General features: G+C 32.3%; 1 protein-coding gene across 6 annotated transcripts in view; it reads left to right on the top strand.

Annotated features, from left to right (window-relative positions):
• The window catches only part of Tusc3 (tumor suppressor candidate 3), a 312,880-nt gene that overhangs the window by 151,750 nt on the left and 138,199 nt on the right, over positions 1–22,931 (top strand). The window lies entirely within an intron of this gene.

Consider the following 22,931-nt stretch of genomic DNA (forward strand, 5'->3'; position numbering starts at 1 on the left):
GACACTACTCATACTGGATAAGGGCTCATCCTAATGAACTCAATCTGACTTAATGACCACTTTTAAGACCCTGTCTTAAAACACAGTCATATTCTGAAGTACTAGGTGTTAGGATTTAAACATATGAACTTTGAGGGCCACAATTCAACCCATAATGGAAGCTGAATATTCATTTGAAACACTAAAAATATTTCACACATGGGCTGGGGGTTTAGATCAGTGTGTTAAACTACTTGCTTATCATATGCAAGCCCTGTTGTCCCCGGCACTGGAAAAAAATTGAAAAAACTACAAAAAAAAACCTCAAAAAACTATACCTAACAAACAGTTGTTCACTTATTAATATGTTTTGTCTTTACAATTACTTAACACTACATGTTAATGTAGTTAGTGATTAAATTTTCTTATAGTGAAAGTACATTTTGGAGGATGTTATATGCTCATTGAAGCTATGACTTTTAGTAACTTCACCTAGTTTGTTCCCCCTGTGATATCTTGTCGGTGGTATAAGGCAATTTGAAAACAGGTAGTATATTAATATATTATTTTATTGTTTATCTTAAAGTATTATTCACATTCTGTATGATGTCATTACAAAAAAAAAGTTCCATTGTTGGGAATACAAAGATAGAATTGTTTTTATAGCCCTTTACCTCAAACAAATTTATAAAGTAGTTGGATTAACTTATAAAGTCAGTTTGTCTAAATAACAAATATAGCAATATATTGAATTATTTTGTTTTGAATTTTTAGTTTTGGATCTCAAGGATATTTTTGTCATCATTGAAAGGTAGAGGAATGAAACATAGCTTCTCTCCACCCATAAAATGTTTTAATTACGTTAAATTTTACATTATAATACAGGTACTATATTTTACATATTAGTTATATTTGCTGGAAATGCTTACCAGAGAGAGTCTTTAGCATTGAGAGCAACATGGTTCTGAAATTATTATACTAATGAATACTGGCAAGCTATTTTAAAGCCTCTGATATTAACACAAAATGGAGTACAATACTGACTAAATAATTTCCGGAGTTATACTTCTTTCTTAAAGGAATGATAAATACAATTTCTTATTGTATACCAGGTAGTTTGTGGTCTTTCAATCTGTTCAATTTTATTAGGAATCAGTTTAGTTGAAAACACAGATATTTTTTAAAAATGATGTGTATTAACTAAACCTGGAGAATATCTAAAGCAACATCAATCTAACCAATATTGATAAGTACTAGTTTTAAGTTCTCAAGTACTTAGAATTTTATTTTTATTTGTATTTTATTTTTAATGATTCCCAAGGCAGAATTTCTTCCTACTCCTACCTCTTATTTTATTTTATTTTGGGGTGGATGGGGAGAGTACCAGGGATTGAACTCAGCGGACACTCAACCACTGAGCCACATCCCCAGCCCAATTTTTGTATTTCATTAGAGACAGGGTCTCACTGAGATACTTAGAGCCCCAATATTGCTGGGGCTGGCTTTGAACTCTCAATCCTTCTGTCTCAGCTTCCCAAGCTGCTGGGATTACAGGCAATTATCACCATATGCGGCCCCTACCTCTTTTTTTTGATTTTTTATTTGTTCTTTGTAGTTATACATGACAGTAGAATATATTTCAACAGTAGAATGATTTTATACACACAAACACATGCGCGTGCACACACACAGAGTATAACTTTCCATTTCTGGGTTGTACACGATGTGGAGTTATACTGGTCATGTATTCTTATATGAACATAGGAAAGTTATGTCTGATTGATTCTACTATTGGCTTTTTCACATTTATTTTTGGGGGGTAGACTACAATACAGTAATAGCATATGAGTTTCGTATTTTATATAGTCCTGACTATGGACATTGTTACTTATTATTGGGCAAGTTACTTAGCCAATATAATACATTTCCTTTCATGTAAAATGAAAGAATATGTATAAGGGTTTTTTCCTTTGCTTTTTCCTTTTCCTTTTTTTATTGGGGGGGAGGGTTTACTGGGGATCAGATCTAGAGTTTCTTAGGGCCTCGCTAAATTGCTGAGGTGTGTCTTGAATTTAAGATCATCCTCCCTCAGCCTCCAAAGCTATTGGGATTACAGTGGTATGCCACCATGCCCACCTGTTTGTTTCTTTTTTATTCTTTTTGATCATTGAATAAAATAATGTGTACACATTATCTGATATAAGACAAATTTAAAAGAATCAAATCATTTCATATTTTTCCAGTAATATTCTATTTTAGAAAAAATGTTTCATAAATACAAATGAAAAATTCACAAAAATATTTTCCCATGGATATGATAGAATATGATGAATATGATTCTCATTTATTTATTCTTTTTTAATACTGTTTCTTAGAAAACATTTCTCTTTCATATTCAAGTATAATTTATATACAGAAAAATATATAAAGATCTTAAATACACTATTTAAGATAAGTTTTTAACTATGTTTGAAGATGCCAATGGAGATTTTGTGAATGCCCTTTTCTCCCCAATATATATATTGAATATATGTAAATGTATATATGTATGTGTGTGTGTGTGTATATATATATATATGAATTAGCCAGTCTAAAAAAAAAGCCACAGTTTAAAGAGAAGTTGCTCTTATTCTTTAAAGAAGCTATGTTTACAGTGTACCACACTGCTAATAAGTATGAAAGTAAATTATGATTTTTATTTTTGTAAGCTAATGTAGGATATTTGAAATTGATAAAGAAAAATACAGTGTTTTAAAAAATTTGGAGTATATTCAGTTAAACCAGTTTATGGATAAAACAGTAAGTGCATCTGTGTGCCTTTATAAAGTAATATGCAAGTAGAATATACTAGTAATGTTGGGATATATTTTTGAAATGTTTGGAAAAGTAGAATTTTTAATTGTATGCTTGTAAATAAGTGCATAATAATCACCAAATATCAATATTTATTTTGTTAAGAAACTTTTTAGGCAAAAAAATTGCTTACTGACCTTATATACAAACAGAGATATGATAAATTTTGATATAAAAGTGTATTAAGAATTGTAATGCAAAAAAAAATAAGAGAGCTCATGTATAATGGCATGATTTGGCGTGAACATACTCTATATACAGAGTTATGAAAAATTGTGCTGTGAATGGATAATTATGAATGTAATGCACTCCACTATTGTCATGTATGTAAGAAAAAAAATTGCTTACTGAAATAAAAATCATTTAATGAGTCAGCATGAATCTAAGGAGTAAACTGTGGTTTTATCAACCAATATTTATAACTAGTTTACTTTTTTCTCTAGGATTTATATAATTTTCTTAGATTAATTTCTTCATATTATTCTGAGAAAATTTAATATAAATTTCATTAGATAAATTAAAAAATAAAAATGGAATTATAAGTAGATTTGAATTATATGAAAAGATTTTGATTTTCTCTAAATATATAAATTTTTACAATCATTTCATATTTTACTTTAGGTTTTAAATTTCTTTTATATTGAAATTGTTTTGAAATATATTGAGATAAGTATTTTAAATCTGTTTTTTTTTTTTAAGTAGCAGAAATATTTTTCTCATTCTATAAATTTTTCTCTATTTCTGAAATGGTCATCAGTTCTGGACTTAAGATTCATATAAATAACACTGGACATTACAAATCCATATATGATTAATACATAGATTATTATAGAAAGTAGATATTAAGATAGTTTAGCAGCAGTATGTATTATCTTCAGCAAAATTTTATTACTAAACTAGGTAAAATTTCAGTGACCTTCAAGTCAAGGGGAATTTTGTTTAATCTGTAAGAAGAAAGATCTTTGGTTGATATGGGTCAGGAAAGAAAATGAAATAGCCTTAAGAACCTATATAAAGGTCAAAATAGGGATAGGAAATTTGGGAGACATGAAGATACAGTTTTTACTAAAACATGTAATTGTGTTACTAGAAATAATGTGAGAGAAATTGTTTTTAATCTTGCATACCAATTATGTCTGCCTTCTATCACTTGCCAGTTAGATCAGATAAACAGTTTTATTTTCCATTGTCTATTAATTTCCTTGTTCCATCATACCTGTTTGAAGTTCTTTTCTAATATCCTTTACTTATGTCACTATAATTCTACATCGAAATAACGATTTTAGTTAGCAGTCTCTGGGGTCTTTTCTTTGCCTTTCACATTTTTCTAAAAATTATTTGAGTATATAGCTAAATTGATAGCCAAATTTTTTATACTCTTTGATAAAGACTGTGCAACTTAGTGTAGCTACTTTTATTAATTTATGATCTATTTAATCCTATAGCAACTCTCAATGAGCAAGATAACTATATTATCTCTAACAGTGGCAACTCAAGCATAGGTTCAGATCTGAGTCTTCTAAATTTTAAAATGTTAAAGAACACTATTTAAAATATAATGAGGATTCCATTTTGCTTCATATGATTAGGTAGCTTTGTATGTTTCCTTTTACTTAAAGGTGCTATGTTTTATATTGTTTTTCTCATTTTTATGAAGCACAGTCTTTCTTTTAAATATATGTTTGTTGGTTGTATGATAGATTCAGAAGTATTGATAGGGCTTTAAATGACCTCTATGCAGTTTCAAACTTTCTAAGGTTTGTGAGTGATAGACTTATGAAAGTAGTGATTTTGAGAGGTTGGAGAGTAAAGATCAGAGAACCCATAATCTAAGCATGATGTGGTGAGCATTTAGGCAGTCAGTTATGTCAAAGTAGTAGAAAAGTGGCAGATATAAATCTAGAAGTGCACACTGGCTTCATGGTTGGTTGTAGGCAGAGATGTCCAATTTGAAACTCAGGTCATTAGAAGAGTGGTTATATTGTTGACAGCAGTGTCAAAGATAAACTAGTTTATATGGAGAATATTTACATTTATTTCTGAAGTTTTGACTTTAGAGAAGATGTGAAAGTTGACTTGGCTGGAAAGGGTTCTGTCACATATAAAAGCTGTCAATTCTTTTTAACTTTTTTTATTATGGAAAATTTTAAACGTACACAAAGCAACACAAAATAGTACCATGAGATCCTACAGATTTTCTTCCAATCTTCAACAGCTGTTAAGTTGTCCACTATCTTACTTTTTTTGTTTTTTGTTTTGTTACCAGTATCAGGCACCAGTGATTAAAAGCAGGGAATTCAGGGCTGCTTAACCACTGAGTCACATCCCTGTCCCTGGCCCTTTTTTTTTTTTTTTTTTTTTGGAGACAGTCTCAACTAAGTGGCTTAGAACCTGGCTAAATTACTGAGGCTGGTGATCCTTCTGTTTCAGCCTTCTGAGTCACTGGAATTACAGGAATGTGCCACCACACCATTAACTATCTTCCCATATATACTCTTGACCACTTCCAGTCCTTCCCTCCAGGTAATTGTGAAGCAAATCTCAGACATTATATAGTTCATCACTAATATTTTTTATTTGTTCTTCTTAGTTATACATGACAAATAGAGTGTATTTTGAAGCATTACACATACAGGGAGTGTAATCTAATTAGCATCCCATTCTTGTGGTTGTACATGATGTTTTGATTCACTGTGGCGTATTCATACATGAACATAGGAAAGTTATGTGCAATTCATTCTACTGTCTTTCCTGTTCCTATCCCTCCTCTCTTCTCTTTTCATCACCAGTATTTCAGTACATGTGTCTCTTAAACACAACCACAATACTATTATTACACACAATAATTAATAATAGTTCTTTGGTATCACTGAGTCCAAATCTCCCTTATTCTTTTTTTTCGTCTAGTTTTTGTTTGTATTTTTGTATCAGTCAAGTTCCAAATAAAGTGCTGTGTCTGAAGTCCCAAACACTACTCCAAGGTTTTATGATTCATTAGGAGGACTCATAGGACTTAGCATCTGATCATCCACATGGCTTGGTTTATGACAAAGACAGGACATAAAGCAAAAGCTCAGCAAAGAGGAAAGGCACACAGAATGAAGTCCAATGGAAGTCCAAAGGCACAATGCGATGAAGTCCAGACACAAGCTTCTGAGAGTTTTCTCTCCAGTGGTGTCATGCAGGACTCAATTCTTGTAACGTCAAATTGTGAGGAGTGTGAAGTGTTGTCTCCTGAGAAAGCTCATTGGGAACATGGTGCCCAGGGTTTTTTATTGGAGGCTGGTCCTGTAGGCCTCCTCTGCCTAGTAGGTACCAGAGTTCTGGACTATGGAAAGGAAAGCAGGCATTTGCCATAAACCATTTTTTGGAACAGTTTAGGCACAGAGAGCCATCTTCATCCCTGAGGGAATGATGGTAACATTCCTGAAATCCAGGTTTCTAGATGCAGCCAAGAACCAACCTTTTAAGAAGGGCTTTTCAAGGATAGCAGTCCCACGTCTGTTTTCTTCACAGATGAATACATTGTGACTGCTGGTATATCTTTAATCTCTCTTTTTAAATGTTTTTATTAGTACATTATAGTTATACATAACATTGGAGTTTACTTTGACATAACCATACATGCATAGAATATAATTTGCTTCACTTTAGTCCCCAGTACATCCCCTTTTCTTTCTTCTTCCCCCTGTTCCCCTTTCTCAACTCTACTACTTTCCACCTATACGTCTTCCAAAGGAAAAAAATATATAAAGAGACTAGAACTTCATGGGCAACTTTTTTTTTTTTTAGAGAGAGAGAGAGAGCATCTTTTTTTAAGCCACCAGCATCTTTTGTCTATATTGCTGCAGTAACCTTTCTCTATTCTCCTTCTTCCTTGCTCCATAGATCATGTTACTCTTCTGCTCAAAACATATGTTATATGTATGTATAATCTAAGTCCTCAAACAATGTATTGACCCTCTTACCCTTTTGTGAGCATGTTTCTGTCTTAAGACCTTTGTATTGGCCATTACTCCATCTGCCTCTTTGATGCTTTCCCAGTATGGCTAACAACCTTAATTGATTGAAGTCTGCTCAAATGCCAGATACATTCTCTGTGGTGTTTTTGCTGACTTTTCTCTCATTTAAATTGCATCCTCTTCCCCACTCAGAACATCCCCAATCCCCCTACTTTGATTTACCTTTTTTTTTTGTATAGAATTTTGAACTGATACAGTATATAATTCATATTGCATTATACATACACATGCGTGCAACTTTTATGTATTAATTGTTGTTTCTCTCTCTTCTTCCAACCCAGCATACAAATACACACATGTACACATACACTATGTCTAACCCCATCAAGCCAGTCATATTGTTTTGTTCAGTATTTTATCTTAAGTGCCTGGAGATACAGCTATCACATGTTACACAATCAATAAATATTTGTGGAATGAATAAATATAGCAACATTAATAGCTAACACTTCCTGAGGGGTTCCTTAATGTCACACTTTTCTAAAAACTTTATTATAACAACATAGCAACTTTGTGAAGAAGATACTTTTTTATCCTCATTTTACAAATGAGGCAACTAAGCTATAGGTCGGCTATGTAATACACCCAGTTTTACACAACTAGAATTCAAACCTAGCAGCCTAGTTTAAAATCGCAGTTCCTTACTATTGGAGTATGGGACTTCTATCAAAGATGATTCTCATGCTTAGTGCTATAAATTTTATAGTAGAACCTGAAGTTGTATAACATATTGTTATATATGTTATATATACAAAGTTTCTCATAAAGCTGGATTCACAGTGATACTATACTGATTGAATATAAAGATGAATGTTGGTAATTTGTAAATTTTCAAATAGTAAGCTTTAAACAATAGAAATTTGCATAAAAAATGAAGTTCTCATTTGACAGATTAGCAGGCTTAACCAGTAGTATCCATTAGTGGTTAAACCAAATCCAACACACTTCAAAGTCATGGAACTGTCAACTAAGTTGTATTGTTCTAATATCTGAATAATTATCAGTGCCATTTTCATTTCTTAGGAAGGTTTCATTTATCATATTTCACAAGAAATTTTGTGCTATATTTCACAAGCAATGTCAAGATAAAGGCTGTAATGTCAAAGATTTAGAGGCAGCGACTTCCCAGATTTGTTCATCAGACTGCAGTGGTCCTGGTCATATAAAGGAAATGAATGGGACTGGACTTCTAAACCTGTTGGCATTAGGTGAACTTGAGGGAAAGTATCATTCTTGAGACCATAAAAGAAAAGTTTCATGAGTGTGAACTAAAGCTATGTGTAGTACTAGAATATAAGACTTTCTGTAGCAAATAGGCATGATATAACAGGGCTCAGACTCAGCAGTATTTTGCTTGTATTTCACTCAGTAAAACGTCTAACAAATACTGTAAAAAGTTTGTTATTAAATAATAAACACCTGGCCACCCCAAATTCATTATCCATGAATATGCTTCAATATAGAGAGAGGAGGCGGGAGAGAGAAAAAGAGAATTATGAAAACATTAGCATGAGTACTAGAGTATTCATAGGTACATTAAAAAAGAGAGAAAATATGGTAGATCATCCATCTAAGAGAACATGATCATTTTTTAAAAACATTTGATAGCCATCTTTTTTATTCCTTAATATTCCAATGAGTGTCAAAATATGATCTGTAGCAGAAAATTAATCACAGAGACATTAAATAGCTTTTCTGGAGTGAGGGAAATCATTCTATTTACTGATAACTCTAGAAGAGAGTTCCTTAGGCTTATCACAAATAAAAAATATTTGGTAATATGAAATGAGTAACTTTATTTTTAACGTAGAGTGATGCAAATTTAAGCTACATAAGTTTCCTTGCATTTTAGATTTATAATAATCTTATGAAAATATTAATCTTCCCTGATAGTTACTCTTTTTCCAGGATAAAAACTTTTAAAAAGCACACATTTTTATTATATTTTTCATATATACCTTATGTGACATATCTACAAAATCATTTGAGCTATAAGTTTACATATAGACTATATCTTGCATTAAAAGCTATTCAATTGGATTTTCAAGTGCTGAAGAATATAACAAATAATTTTCCTCTTTGGACTTTTTATTAAATTAGTTAAAAAGAAAATTCTATGAAAGTAATTACAGTATGCATTTCAAATTTTGCTACTGAATAAAATGAAACCCAATGTCTAGAAATATATTAGCAACAAAATATTAATTACTGAAATTACTTAGAAGGTTAATCATAGGACAACCTTTTAAACTTCTACTTTATACTCAAGGGAAGCTTTCTTAGTCTTATTATGTTGTCATATTTTTGTTCTTTGAACATTTATTTTGAAAGCACAGTAGAACAAGGTGTTCTAATTGGTTATATAATCAGCTTTGTTCATAAGCTAAAAAGTGCTTCTCTCTATAGAGTTTATTCCCAACCACTGTCTCATCTAGTGTCTGGGACCTAAGGTTGTTTGTGTTATCCTAGGAGTTTTCCAACCATGCCATCTATGTCTTTACAGGCTGACTTTCTAAGGAAGGGCAGTTAATTATGAACTATTTCAACATATTCTGCTTAGAATCTCTTCAGTATTGATTGATTTTCTTCTCTTTTCTGTTTCCTTTCACTTAAAATACATAGATTACCAGTCTTACTGACACTGTAATTAGGGAAAGCTCATAAGGATAGAGGCTTCTACACTTTACCATCTAAACATACAACTTTAAGGAGAAGAGTCTGAATGACACCAAGCATTCCCTTCCTAGTCTTGGGCTGCAATTACAGAAAAACTGAATTTCTCAAAGTCCCTGGTTAGGAGCTACTAGCTCTCTATTGGTTCTTCCATTTCCAGTTGGTTCAGTTTCTATAATTTTTACCATGTCTTTTATAGTATCCTAGAGATTCTCAGAAAACTAGATAGGATAAATAAAATACAAGTTCTGATTTACTGATTCACCCTGATGTTATTTGTAGGTTACAAGCCTAATTTACTTCATGTAAGTTTTTTATTTCCCCCATGTTGTTAGGGGTCAATTTACTGTCAGCACTCTTATATTAAATCTAAATTACTGCAGTTCCACTAGGAATCCTTTTATTGTTTAAACACACACAAACAAAAAATACTAGGAAATTGTTTCACCTGAATATATGCCTTTCTTAAGGGATTTGATAAGATTACAACATTGCCTCTTCCTGCACAGCTTTCTGCTAAATGTAGTTAAATAGATATGGCCTGCAACTCATCCACAGTGCAAAGTTCTAGTCCTATCACAGACCCTACTGTATTAGAATATTCATATATCGAATCTGAGAATCGGTTTTATAAACAAGTATACCAGGGAAGTTTTATGCATAAATAATTTTCAGAATTCTTTTGAGATCTACCAACATACGTTTAGTGATCAACCTTTTTAACCCTCAGTAGGATAACAAAATTTAAAGAAAACTTCTTGGAGCATGGCTGGGACAGGTGAGGATTTAACATGCCTCAACAAGTCATGTGATAAGTACAGCTGGAAAAGGGCTATCTTAGACAGCTTTTTTGTTACTGTAACAAAATATCTGACAAGAACAACTTAGGAAAAGATTTATTTTGGCCTACAATTTCAATTCATAATCACTTGGTCCAATCATTTGGGCTTGTGGTAAAGCAGAACATAATAGCAGGGAGGGTATGGAAGAACAAAGCTGCTGACCTCAGGGCAGCTAGGGAGAAGAGGGAGAGGGAAGGAAGGAGGGAGAGAGGGAAGGAAGAGAGAGAAGAGAGTGTGTCTGACTGACTAGAGCTCTCATGGTACTGTCACTTTTCAACATCTTGCCTCTGTATATCACTGCATTGAGGAAGTCTTTAGAGGAATGTACATCGTAACAAGGGCTAAAAGATGTCTCCAAAATTTCAAGTAACAAGAAAGCAGTGGCTTACTGCTACCAGATAACAAAATCAAAGTATATTGGCCAATAAAGAAGCTTATCTCTGTTTTTATGACAAACTGTTTGATTTTGTGTCAATTATCATCATCATCATCATCATTATTTTAGTTAAACCAATTATTAAATGAAGTGCTAAGAAATTTCTAGTAGAAGACGTATAGCTTCTGGGGAAATCAAACATAGATGGGTTCTTTGTCAACTGGATATAGGTAATAATCTATTTATCTCTCTTTCTTCAAGCAAAATCCAGAAGGACTTACCCTAGCTATTTTATTATCTGTATTACATCTGCCATTTGCTGTAACATTCTACTTATAATTAATCCTGCCTCAGAGAAGTTGATGTAGCTTGATGAATGCAAAGTCCCAAAGGACAGAATGAGAAACTTGCAAATATCAAGAAATAGAGGAATCTTTTATTGGAATATAAGTGAGGGATTTCGGCTTATTTTGTACAGTGACAGTGGTGATCCAGGACACTTGATTTCACTACAGCTTTAACAGAAACCTACCTACTGTCTCATAGGTGGGCTTTCCTAATTCCCTTTCTCCTTTCTTCTCACTTCCTTCTCTCATACTGTTTTCATCATTTTTCGTATTTTTTTACTAAAGACTCAATTAATTAAGCAAGATTATATTATGATACAATGGGAAGTTCCTAGGGTGTCTTTAGAGTATTTTATTAAGGCACAAATGAATTAAGATAGTCTGTATTATACTAATAATTTCTAAAGTATACTTTCTTGAATATTAGTATTCTAAGAAAGAAACGAAAAAGGAAATAAGAAAGATTATTTCATTTTAGTATTTTGGGTACCTTGGCACCGAAAAGAGACTCAGGACTAGAATGCTGTGACTACATTTCTACTAGATGATGTATGAAAATTTTATCATATTTACTTAGAATTAACCTGTGATTTGGGTTAATTGCCCCCAAATTCATATGTTAAAGCTTAATGCCCAACATGAGTTTGTTGGAGATAGGGTCTTTAGGAAGTGGAATTAAATAAATTCATATGGAAAAGGCTTTTGTTGGATAGGATTGGTGACTTTATAAGCAGAGCATCCTCCTACCCCCCACTCCTGTGTTTACAAAGAAAACGCCACTGAGCACACATTGAGAAGGTGACTATCTATCTTCAGCCCAATGGGAGCCCTCACCAGACTCCAGTCCTGGGGAAACCTTGACCTTGGACTTTTCAGTCTCCAGAACTGTGAGGAAGAAAATTACTATCCTCACTTCCTTTTTTCCCTTCCTCTCCTTCCTTCCTTCCTTCCTTCCGTCCTTCTTTCCCCTCTTTTCTTTTTCCTTTTCTTTCTTTCTTCTCCTCTTCCACCATTGAACCCAGAAACTACATCCCCATTGCTTTTATTTTTTAATTTGAGATAGGTTCTTGCCACTTAGCTGAGAGATTTACTAAGTTGTTGAGGCTGGCCTCAAACTTGCAATCCTCTGACCTCAGCCTCTTTAGTTACTGGCATTACAGGTGTGCCACCATGCCCAGCTAAATTTACACTCTTTAAGACACACAGTACTGGCATCTTGTTTGGGCTATCAGAGCAGATTAAGATACTTGATAAACACAGTTGATTCTGTAATACTCAGAAAAGTAGTACTTTCATTTTGTGTAGTCCTTTGAGCAAGGAAGCTAGGGTGCTTTTACTGGAAAATCTTAAACATCGAAGATGAATTTCAAAGACCTTTAAGTTTATTTGAAAGCAGTAAGGCAAGCAACTCTTGAAATTTTTTTCATTTTTTTTCACTTGCTATTGGAATAATTTCTATATTTGCAAAGATACAAAATCATATATTAGATAACAGAGATATTATTACTTAGAGGATTTTCTTAGGTTTCAAGAATATACTACCCTCATACTGGCAGGTAGTGAAACAGTGACTAAAACAGGCTAAAGGGATAAACGCTAGTACTTTTTTATGATGTTTTCAAGGAGGGGTAAAAGAAATGGAAAGAAAAAATTTACAAATTATTTTATACTGATTGAATAAAACTACATGAAAAGATTGGACACAAAGAATTCATGTAGATAGTGTGAAAGATAATCACAGTAGTGTTTCTGATAAAACCTATTGGTTCTTTTTATAGTCATATTTTATCATAAAAGAAGATACCAAGTGTGTTTTGTGGATTTGACCTTGAAATGAAACAAACTGTCATTTGAGTAATACCCAAGAATATTAAATTTTAGTTTCTTTCATGTGCATTTTCTTGATGTTACAAACAGTTCTTTATAAATAGTTACCTTTTTTTTAAATGACCAGAATTAAAAAAATTACATCCCCTGGGTTTGGTTTAAGTATATTTTTTATTCTTTGTTGTTAAGTAACTTGTGCCAAAGCAAATAGATGCCAAAATGTATTTTATCAACGAATTAGGGAGAAATAGCAATTAATTTGAGCTCTACATATGTACTTTGTCTTCAGAAGAGCTATTTTCTGAGATATATATCTAAATAGATAGATAGATAGATTGATTGATTGATTGATTTTGTATTAACCAATGGATATTGATTTTACCATCTATGAGTTCTATGATTAAGATAGAATAAATTTTTTAAACTCATTTGATAGTCACCAGATCCATCCATTTACTGGTGGAATGTCATAAAGTCATTCTTCTTTGTGGCTGAGTAATACTGCATTGTGTATGTATACTAATACAGATTGACTCCATAGCTTAACTATTTTGAATTGTGCTGCTATAAACATTGATGTGGCTGTGTCATTGTAGTATGCTGATTTTAAATACTTTGAATATATACCGAGGAGTGGGATAACTGAGTCAAATGGTAGTTCCATTCCTAATTTTTTGAGGAAACTCCATACTGCTTTCTAGAAAAGATAACATTTTTAACAAATGGTGCTAGGAAGACTGGAAATCCATATATAGTAGAATGAAATTTAACCCCTCTCACTATGCACAAAACTCAACTCAATTGGATGAGTGACCTAGGTATTATGCCAGAAACCCTGCACCTCAGCTTTTTCCCTTTCCTCATTCCTCCCCCTATTCCTCTTCTTCTGTGTTGTTGTCTTCTATTTATTTATTTTTTTAATTAGTGCTTTACAGATATATATATAAAGGTGAAATTCACTGTGGTATATTCATATATGTGTGTAGCATAATTTTTTCAATTTAATTTCATTTTTCAGTCCCACCAGCAATTTTTGAGTGTACCTTTCCCCCCACATCCACTTGTATTCTTGATAATTTTCATACTATCTGGAGTGAGATGAAATCCCATTGTATTTTTAATTTGCATTTCTCTAATTGCTTAAGATGTTGATTATTTTTCATATATTTGTTTATGTATTTCTTCTTTTGAGAAGTGTTTGTTTAGTTCCTTTGCCCGTTTTTTCTTCAATTTAATTTTTGGTATTAAGTTTTCTGCATTCTTTAAATATCCTGGAAATTAACGCTTATCTTAGGTGTAGCAAAGATTTTTCCCTTTCAGTAGACTGTTTCTTCATGCTCTTGATTGTTTTTGAGCTGTGAAGAAGCTTTTTAATTTGATGCTATCCTATTTATGAATTTTATTTCACTTCTTGCACTTTAGGAGTCTTGTTGAGGAAGTCGGTTTCTAAGCTGACTTGTTCGAGTGTTGGACCTACATTTTTTTTCTAGTTGGTGCAGGGTTTCTAGTATAATACCTAGGTCATTCTTCTATATATGGATTTCCAGCTTTCCTAGCACCATTTGTTAAAAAGATTATCTTTTCACCAATGTTATATTTTTGTGCCTTTGATAGTATGATAGAACTGTATTTATGTGGGGTTATCTCTGTATCTTCATTTAGTACGATTGGTCTACATGCTATTTTGGTGCCAATACTATGCCATTTATGTTACTATAGCTTTGTAGTATAGTTGAAGGTCTGGTATTATAATGCCTCCTGCTTCACTCTTCTTGCTAAGGATTAATTTGGCTATTTTGGGTATCTAATTTTTCCAAATGAATTTCATGATTGCTTTTCTATTTCTATGAGGAATCATGTTGGGATTTTAATTGGAATTGCATTGAATCTGTATAGCACCTTGGGTAGTATGGCCATTGACATTATTGAGTATGGCTATCCCTTTCCATCTTCTAAGGTCTTCTTCAATTTCTTTCTTTAGTGTTCTGTAGTTTTAAATACATTTATGACTGCTTACTGTGTTTTAGGCCAATGCAAAGGGTTTTGAGTTTGTTATATGATTCACTTTTCATATGTTTTTTATTTCTATCAAGCAGCTTTAACAGTTTGAATCCTAGAATAATTTTTTGAAGGTTTCACTTATTGCAGATACAAGACAATAATACCCTTAAGGTATTTTTAAATGGTCTATTAGTGCATTATAGTTACACATAATATTTGGGTTCTTTTTGACATAATCTATATGCATGCAATATAATTTGTTCCATTTCAGCCCCAGTGTTTGCTTTTTCTCTTTCCTCATTCTTACCCCTATTCCCCTTCTTGTGTGTTCTTGTCTTCTATTTAGTTATTGTTTTAATTAATGCTTTATAGATACAAATAAAGGTGAAATTCACTGTGGTATATTCATATATGTGTAGCATATTTTTTCAGTTTAATTTCATAGTTTCTCCTTTCTCTGTCCCTTCTTCTTCCCTCTCTATCCTGTCCCTGTACTAAACTGATCCCCCTTCTGTATTCATGGGTCTCTCACCCTGTGTTTTCTACCTGCCTTATTTTGCTCTAGCTTGCATGTATGAGAGAAAATATTCAGCCCTTCACTTTCCTAGACTGGCTTATTTCTGCTATAACTTCATTCTTTTTTATGGCTGAGTAAAACTCCATTGTGTGTATATGTGTGTGTGTGTGTGTGTGTGTGTGTATACATGTGTATATGTATACACACACACACATATATATACATCCCTATATGTATATATGTGTATGTGTATATATGTATCACATTTTCTTTATCCATTCATCTGTTTTGGAGTACATAGGCTTGTTCCATAACTTGGCTATTATGAATTTTATTGCTATAAATGTATATGTGCCTGTATCCCTATAGGATAGAAATTGGATAGCTATGTCTTATTGTAGTTCCATTGCTAGTCTTTTGAGAATTCTCTATACTGCTTTCCAAAGTGATATGCTAATTCAAAGTTCCAACAACAGTGTATGAGTGTATCTTTTTTCTTATTATCCTTGCCTGCATTTACTAATATTTGTATTCTTGATAATAGACATTCTGACTGGAGTGAGATGAAATCTCAATATAGTTTTGATTTGCACTCTCCCAGTTGCTAGAGATGTTGACAATTTTTTAATGTATTTGTTGGGTATTTGCATTTGTTCTTTTCAGAAATGCCTTTTACCCATTTATTGATTGGGTTATTTGGGGTTTTGGTGTAATTTTTTTTTGAGTTCTTTATATACCTGGATATTAATCCACTGTCAGAGAAGTAGCTGGCAAAGATTTTTCTCCCATTCTGTGGGCTCTGTCTTCATGCTTTTGTTTTCTTTTCTGTAAAGAAGCTTTTTAATTTGGTGTCATGCCTCTTACTGATTTCTTATTTTAGTTCTTGAGTATTAGGGGGTCTTAGTAAAGAATTGGGGCTTGCCACAACTTGTTGACCCTCTATTTGTCTAGCAGTTGCAAAGTTTGTGGTCTAATTCCTAGGTTTTGATCCACTTTGAGTTGACTTTTATGCAGGATGAAAGACAGGAATCTAGTTTCATTCTTACACATATGAATATCCAGTTTCCCCAGTACCATTTGGTTAAAAGGCTGGGTTTTTTTTTTTCCAACATGTTTTTGACACCTTTGTCAAATATGGGATGACTATCTATTATCTACGTGGGTTTATTTTTGTGTCTTTTATTCTATTGGTCTTCAGGGTTTTTTTGATGGCAGTACCATGCTGTTTGTGTTACATAGCTCTGTAGTATAATTTGTGGTCCTATATTATAATACCTTCAGCATAACTATTCTTGCTCACAATTGCTTTGGGTATTTTAGGTCTTTTGTTCTTCCAAATGAATTTTAGAACTTTTTTCTCTGCTTCTGGAAGAGTGTAATTGATATTTTGATGGTTATTTCACTGATTCTTTATAATGCTTTTGGTAATATGGCTATATTTGTGATATTAATTCTGCCTGTCCAAAACCATGGGAAGTTATTTCCATCTTCAAAGGCTTTCTTCAGTTTCTTTCTTCAATAATTTTCATTGTTAGAGGTCTTTCTCCTACTTGGTAGGATTTATTCCCAAGTTTGATTTTTTTTTCTTTTTTTCATAAATTTTTGAGGTTATTGGGAACAGGACAGTTTTCTTGATTTCTCAGCAGATTCATTATTGATGTCTAGGAAAGCTATTACATATGAGATCTTGTATCCTGCTACTTTACTGAAATTGTTTCTGGTGTAGAAATCTCTCAAAGTGTTTTGGGATCATCTAGGTATACAATGATGTCATCAGCAAGCAAATATAATTTGACTTCTTCTTTTCCTTTTTGTTTCCCTATAATTTCCTTCTCTTGCTTGATTGCTCTGGCTAGAGTTTCAAGAAGCATGTTGAAATAGGAATGGTGAGAATGGACATTCTTGTCCTACTCCTGATTTTTGAGGAAATGTTTTTATTTTTTCTCTGTTTAGTATGAGGCTGTCCTTGGATTTGTCATATGTATAGCCTTTATAATGTTGGTAAGTTCCTTCTATCTCCAGTTTTTCCAGCATTTTAAATATGAATTGGTCCTGTATTTTGTTGGAGGCTTTTTCTATAGCCATTGAGAAAATCATAGGGTTTTTGTCATTCATTATATCTATGTAGTGAATACATTTTTGATTTGTCCATGTTGAACCAACCTTGCATCTCTGAGATGAAACCCAATTGATCATGGTATATAGTTTTCTTAATGTGTTTTTCAATGCAGTTTACCAATATTTTTATAGAGGATTTTTGCATTCCTACTCATCAAGGATACCAGCATGTGATTTTCATTCCTTGATATTTTAATATCAGGTATTTTGATTAAAATCCATTTATCAAACCACTATGCTATTCTGTTTCCTTCATTTAATCAGTATCCCTGTCTGATTAGAGATTAGAAACTCTAATTCAAATTATTGAACTGACCAAGTAAATAACTAGTTTCTCAAATTGAATGGTTATTATCAACACTAAAACCCAAAACTGGTAAATTCATTTCATTACAATTGCTCCCTATTCTGACAACAAACTATTTAATCACAATGGCATTATTATTTTCACAACAATAAGTGTTTAAGGTAAATTAATGAATATTTACTAAAAGCACAATTTTCAGACATTATCAGAAAAGCAAAACATGTTGACAGATAACATCTTCCCAAGAATTTAGGAATGAATTAAGTGGAGTGAAATTACTTTCATCTATTGATATATGGTATAGTTAGTTTAATTTTTTTTTCATCTTGATTCATTCTTAGCACTGCTACTAAGAGGTATTAGAAACACTATATTAAACAAAATATACTGTTTTATTTTCAAATATGTTACTTGAAGTTAAGAAAATATTATTATCTATTCGTATACTTTCATGTCATGCTGTGTAAAACTTTATTTAATTTTCATTGTAAGTAAAATTAGGCTTTTAAGTTAGCAGTCTTATAAAATGATTTAGGAGCCATTTTTAAATTTTATTTTGGCTCATGTATGCTGTGAACTATTCAGTAGACTGGACAAGTAAAGAACATTGTTATACATGTTCTGTTAGAATATTTGTCTCTATGAAAAAATTTATGTCTATCAAATGTCAAAGACTGCTGACATTTTCTTAACTATTTATTTGATCTGCAATTGCCATTGAAAATACAAATTAAATATATTTTCTTGAGTAAGTCACCAATAGCCACTGATATTTCCTCATTCATAAGATTTAGTAAAAGACAGGAAAAGAATGTAAATGAATGCTTTAACTACAAAGGAATTCATTCCTCAATATTCCTTTTTCAAATAATTTTGAAGGAACATGCATTTGTTAAATACAAATTTTTTAAACTATTTTAAAATTATAGAGTTTAGTTTAATCCTATGTGAATTAGACGATTGCTTTAGGTGTCCTCATAAACGACAATGATGCATGGTAAGGAAGACATCTAGAATGCTTATTTGTCCTTACTGCTCTTATGGTTGCGTTCATGACTTTTAGCATTCGCAGTGTCTTTGCTGCATTTTACTGTACAACAGTAGTTTGAGTGTGTAAGCTCCTTGAAAACATAGTTGTTGTTATTTTTCTTTTCTCTAAGTGCTGGATGCCCATTGCCTAAATTGGTGCCTGATACATACTAATTACTCAGTGAAGATTATCAAATGAATTCTGGTTTATTAAATCCAAGAGTCTTGGGATATCTGGTCTTCATGAGATTTTGAAGACTAAAAAAGATGAATGAGTCCTTTGGGTATAGACCAAGGAGTGGGATAGCTGGGTCAAATGGTGGTTCCCAAATGACTTAAAAACAGCATACTACAGGGACACAGCCACATCAATGTTTATAGAGCACAATTCACAATAGCTAAACTGTGGAGCCAACCTAGATGCCCATCAGTATATGAATGGATAAAGGAAACGTGGTATATATACACAATGGAATATTATTCAGCATTAAAAGAGAATAAAATCATGGCATTTGCAAGTAAATGGATGAAGCTGGAGAATATAATACTAAGTGAAATTAGCCAATCCCAAAACACCAAATGCTGAATGGTTTCTCTGATTTAAGGATGCTGATCCATAATATGCTGGGAGGCCAGTGGGGGGGAGATTAAATGCACTCTAGATAGGGCAAAGGGGAAAAGGGAAGGGAGGGGCATAGGGGTAGGAAAGATGGTGGAATGCAATGGTCATCATTACCCTAAGTACATGTAAGAAGACAAGAAGGATGTGACTCTACTGTGCATATGGAGATATGAAAAATTGTGCTCTATATGTGTAATATGAATTGTAATGCAGTCTGTTGTCATTTATAATAAATTTTAAAAATTTTAAAAAGGATAAAAAACCTCGAATCTCAAAAAAAGATGAATGAAAGTCAAGTATTAGTACTGGTTTCTGAATATCATCTTTTAAAAATATCAGCTTAGTACACAATTCATCTGTGACAATGTATTTCCAAATGTATTTGAGCTTGCTTATCTAATGTTTAGAAAATGGAGTTTATTTAAGTGTTACATGCTTAATTACTTTTGATTATTTACTATAGGGAGTGCCGGGTACTATACTAATAACATGATAAGACATCTTATTTAATTTTTAGTACTTTGAGAAATATTCTCCTATCTTTTTAAAGATGAAATTATTAAAAAATAAAATCAATCAAAAAATAAAAAAGATGAGACAATTGGGGTTAAATTATTTGTGCTAGGTGACACATGTAGTAAATGGCAAATTGAGGATTCTCCAAAGCTGCTCCTTGCAACAGTCTTATACATAAAGGAAATAAGCTACAAGAGTAATAGATGAGTTTTGGTGAAATGATAAATCCTTAGTGAGATAAGCCTCTGAGGACCAAGTATGATTTTTTTTAACCTAGCTATCCTTTTCAATTGGAAAAAAAAGTTTGTAAGTTCTGCCTTATTGTGCATTACATGATAAAGTGGTATTCTCACATATGAAAAAAGCATTCAAGGGTTTTGAGCAAAGTAATGATAGAATTTGCTTTCTTTTAAACTGTTAATTTGGCAGACAAAATATAGGGTAGAGACAGAATAATGAAGAAGGCTTTGCAGTAGTTGAAGCAAGAGATGATGATAGTTTGGGCTTTATTCCATAGGCTTCTTTGACACTTTTTCCTAGAAATGGCAAGAAGTGTTGAATTTGGAATGAATTGTAAAAGTGGGGGCAACACTATTTTCTGAATGATTGGATTATGGGGAGGGAGGAAAGAAGAAAGAGAAGAGATGGGAGACAGGGATAATTCCAAGGTTTTGACCTAAACAACTGGAAGAATCACATTGATGTTTCCTGAAATTGCAGAGAGAACCCGTTCTGGGATAGATATGAAGACAGACCACAGTTTATGTGGCCATTTTAAGGTTTAGACTTCAAGGTAATGACCATGAAACTAAAAATGAAAATGGGTGTATATCACCCTGGATATAAATGTGAGAATCATCCATATAGACTTGATAAATTACAGCCATGAGATTGGGTGAGAATATGAGGGAAGAGTGATTATAGAGAAAAGCCTTAATTGGAATTCTGAGACTTCAGAGTCTATAGAGAAAATGAGAATTAGGAAGGGAATAGCCACAGGGACTTAGGAAGAGGAGCCAGTGAAGTGGGAGAAGTGAGAGTGGTGTCCATAGAAGACATATGAAGATATGACCAAAAAGGAGGAAGTAGTCAGATATGACCAACTTTTCAGATAGAGTATGTCAAATAAAATTGAGAAATGGCTATAGAATTAGGCAATGGGGAAATCCATTGATAACCTTGACAAAAGCATGATCAGAGAAAATCCTCTTTCTTAAAACAAGAAAGTGTGAAACCATTCACTTAAAAAAATATCAGTTCTTTTCTAAATTTTTAATTCTAAGTGAAGTATCTTGCAGTTTTAATAAAAATGTAAGCATATTATCCTTTACTATTAAATCTAGATATTTTAATTATATAAATAATTTTAACTCCTTTATTTGGCAACATTTTATTATCTGAATGCCAAGGAAAGCTTTAATATTCTTCTTCTTCATGTTTGTTGTGTTCTTGGTTTTTAGAGGGCAAAAAGGGCATGACCTGTATAGACAGACCCAGGTTTCAGGCCAAACTTCACTAATTATTAGTTGTACCATTGTTTGCAAGGAGTTGTATTTCTTCTAATCTATTTCCTTGTTGGAACAGGTAATAACTATTTTAAAACATAGTAGATACAATGAGAACATATGTGAAGTTTCTAATGAAATGTTTAGCAAATAATAAAATAATATAGTAAATATGAGCTGAGATTATGAGTCACAGAGACCTAAGTTCCACCCCAGAGCTTACATATACTATATGTGAAAATCAGGGCAACCTTCTTGACTCTCTTAAACCTTTGTTAGCTTATCTGTAAAATTGATGTGATCAAATTACCTACCCTATATGGTAACTAGAATTAAATTAAATATTTCATGCAAAGTTCTTACCAGTCTTAGACAAAATGAGTGCTCCATAAATGGTAGCTGCTATTATTATTTATACTTATGGTTCTATAATTATCCTTGCTATTATAGTTATTTCAAGAATAAAACCTTAGTCTTAGTTCTTAAACTCTGAGTTTCTAATCATACTTGATATCAAGTATAATTTATATAGTGTTTGTATTTCTTTTGTTGCATGTTTGTTTTCCTTAATAATTTTATTGTTGTCTTCCATTAGTAATATTAAAAATCTTACATGGTTAGTTAGCAGCTAGTTTGTCATTTTTTAAGTTACATTGGTCATCACTTGGAAAATCTAAATGGATAGAGTCAGAAGAAGAAATATGTATGATAGGATTCTTTAGAAGTTACATGAGTGAATCAGAAATGGCTCTTAGCCATTTTGCCTAAAACTGTGCTTAAAAATATCTGAACACATCTACAAAGGAGGAAACTGATTTAATTGTTGGAAAAATTAAAAATGAAAACGAAGGATGGTTTCGATCAATAAACAAACAATAGATTTTACATAAAAATAATGAGATAGCTTTGATGACAAAACTCAGACTTTTCCTTCAAAAAGACCACGGGAGTCATCTTAGTTCTTGATTTAATTGATGAAAGAATACAAAATTTATGAGTGATTTTGTTGTCTTGTCCAGGGTTAAGTGCTGGAAGGAATAATTTTCTGACTCCAGTTTAAATACTCTTCTCATTAAAACACACTTAGTCCCAGTCAGTTATTGTTATAAATAAAATGAAGGAAAATATTGAGTAAAAGAAATGTTGAAATGACACAGTGAGGCAGTGCAAGTGATGTAAAACTTGAGGATATTGATTTATGTTGTAAGGTATTCTATTTTTCTCCAGTAATGTTTTATAAGTTAAAAACCTAGAAAAGGACTTTTGTTTTAAAATAATTTTGTTTAAAACTATAATTAAAGCAACTAATTATCATTGGAGAAATTAATGGCAGAAATATTTGGGGAATTAGTTTAAAAGCAAATCTCTAAATGGAGATTTGTGTGTGTCAGATTTTC

This window comes from Marmota marmota, unplaced genomic scaffold (genome assembly GCF_001458135.2).
Source record: "Marmota marmota marmota unplaced genomic scaffold, marMar, whole genome shotgun sequence".
Lineage (NCBI taxonomy): Eukaryota > Metazoa > Chordata > Mammalia > Rodentia > Sciuridae > Marmota > Marmota marmota.